Below are 2,653 nucleotides of genomic sequence, written 5' to 3' on the forward strand. Positions count from 1 at the left end.
CAGCAGCGCATTAAAGGCTTCTGAAGGACGGCTTCACCACCGTGCTTTAACTTGAGCACGTAGTTATCACACTTTAGTGGCCTGCCATAGCTTCCCTGCCCAGCTAAACCTCAGGAGTGGAACCGGGTCCTATCTCAACAGCGTAAGGAGAAGGAGTTCACCAATGCAGAGGAGATGCCCAGTGCTGAGCACCGTTCTCTATTTAGTCTGGATCCTATTCTTATAGAAGACATCAAGCAAACGCCCAGTTCACTGCAATGGAAGCAAGAGCAGGGCCTTAGCTTACACCAGTTCCCATCTATTTTGAGCCTAGTTTGGGCACTTGTATTATCTTCCCGGCTATGTTAGTGTAGGTTGAGGGTAGCTCAATAAAGTCCCTTGGAGCTCAGCTGGGCTCCCACTGTACAAGAGATCAGAATCATGAAGAAAAAGGGACAGTTTAATACATGAGATCAGAAACTGTCCTTTTTTTCTTCATGAGTAATAAGATCCACCTGCTGGAACTAGGATCTGCAAGAGCAACAGAAAAATAACTTGTCCGAACATGCATCTGTGTTCAAGTGCTTAAGTATTCCTACACCAAATATTAGCCTGCATGCACTCCTTTTCGTTTCCACTCAGGAACCAATGACATCAGTAAATCCCAAGGATTGAAACGCAAGGCAGAGAAACTCTGGCATCCTCTCGTGGAGGTAAATGGAATATGACACAGCCTGGAGCCATGGATGATTCAGCGTGAGAGAGCACCGCTGTGCTGTAAGATTCTTGTTTCTTAGCTGAAGACAAACTTTTCTCTGCATTTCAAAAGATATAAACTTCACACTTCCGTTTGCTGGGGATTTTACCCAGTAGGTCGAGCTACCTACTCAGGTCAAATCAGGCATTTTTAGGCCTTTTATGTTTTTTAAAGTGACATGCTTTTTTTAGGCCCCAAATTTCACACACCGTAAAAGTGGCCCACCAAGTCCCTGGCTCTGCTGCTTTCCAATACTGACCAGGTGACTGAATTACATGCATTTCTAACGCTGCTGCACTCATGGGGCGTTCTGTGAAGAAGTCCAGCACGGAAGTGGATATAGCTTTCATTCCCTGTCATACTCTCCTGCTCCAAGATGAGACTTGGTTTCCAAGCACATCTTTAAAAAAAACCCCAAAAAACCCAAAAACTACAGCTGAAGAAAACAAGGACTGTAGGACAGACTCTCTATTCATTTATGCTGGTGTAAAAAACAGAACGTCCCCATGGACTTTGATGAAGTTACAGTGCAGTTACACTGCCTAATAACAAAAGGCAGTCAACGACTGGCAAGTTTCCTTCTGGTTTGATAGCAGATCCTCTCTCAGGTCCTGGGATCCCCTCCTACCAGACCTGCACAACTCAGGAAAGATAATAAATGCCATAAAGTCCGAGTTTGGGAGCCACTGCCATAAAGTATTAGCTGTCCACAGCCTCCCAATCTGTGGTGGGGTCCCCTGCCAGGGACATCCCTAGACCTGCCAACCTGGGAGAGACTTTTTTTTTGGTTTCCTCCCTTCAGCTGTACTGAATGGCACTGATTCTACAGGGAACAGGAATCAAAGTTATTCAACACGTATTAGAATCAGTGACATGAGCACATCTAATTTCTGTAAATACTGTACCTACACAGGAAGCAGCCTATTAAGTAAAAAGGTACTAATCCTACACAGTCCCCTTTTCAGAGTCAGGCAAAGGAAAAGAGGCAGTGGGGGGTGTAAAATGGGAACAGAGCAGTTACTAAGCAGGGTGTTTGTTTTTCACTAAGCTTCTGGATTTAAAAAGACCAATTCTTCACGCGGTGTGGTACACACCGGGCAGAATGCAACTCTCAGGAGTTGCACTGTGCAAAACTTTGCATTTCCAAATATCCTATTGAGTAGGTCACGCTGAACTTCTTGGCACTGAATAAACCTTCTGTTATGGACTGAGTGTCTCAGTCTCAGGGGCGAGGGGAGAACTGGGGCTTTACGAGTACACAGCAGGGCTTTTCTTCCACTAAGACATGCCACGAGAGCAAGGGGCGGAAAGGCATCCTGCAGGGAAGCTTCAGTTGTAAATGTGGGGCAAGAAATCATGAGGGTGATAGGTCCTGCCAAGACCTGACACTGTTGGGGTGATGCTGGAGTTCACTCGGGGGGGTTTCACGTGCTGCTTTTTCAAGCAGTGACCCACTACTCTCCCAAACAGTGCAGCGGCAAAGTTTTCAATTAGCCTTGCATGGGGGACTGACAGCATCAATTTTAAACAGCCTGGGAGAGGAGAGGATTTCTCTCTGGAGATCCCTTCATCACTGGGAGAAGTACACAGGAGCCAAACATTTGAGGACACTTTGCCAGCTCTCATCAACCATCCTGGACCAGCCACCCCAATTGATTCTGCTACACACTTGTCTGTCTGTAACGACAGCCACTACAGAAGGTTAATAGATAATAAACTGTAACCTGACAAGGTCATTTCCTGAAATGATTCGCTGATCGTTACATCTGACCTACCAGACAGAGGAAATTGTGCAAGAAATACCAAAGTACTGAGAGGCCGGAAGCCGAAAGAGTGCTGCCCTCTTGTGAGCATTCAGTATATGCAGGTGTGGGATTTTGGGGGGGGGGGGGGGGGGTTTTTAAACACAAACACCCC

At 46.3% G+C, this 2,653-nt stretch overlaps 1 long non-coding RNA gene across 1 annotated transcript in view; it reads left to right on the forward strand.

The window, feature by feature from the left end:
- LOC109293129 overlaps window positions 1-2,449 on the forward strand; it is a 9,058-nt gene extending 6,609 nt beyond the window's left edge. The window contains exons 2-3 of the long non-coding RNA XR_002096257.1: window positions 622-692; window positions 2,181-2,449. This is a non-coding gene — a long non-coding RNA (uncharacterized LOC109293129). The remainder of the gene's footprint in view (window positions 1-621; window positions 693-2,180) is intronic.
- Window positions 2,450-2,653: the final 204 nt, after the last annotated feature.

The sequence above is a fragment of the Gavialis gangeticus genome, unplaced genomic scaffold (assembly GCF_001723915.1).
Source record: "Gavialis gangeticus isolate Ggan-Ray unplaced genomic scaffold, GavGan_comp1, whole genome shotgun sequence".
Taxonomy (NCBI): domain Eukaryota; kingdom Metazoa; phylum Chordata; order Crocodylia; family Gavialidae; genus Gavialis; species Gavialis gangeticus.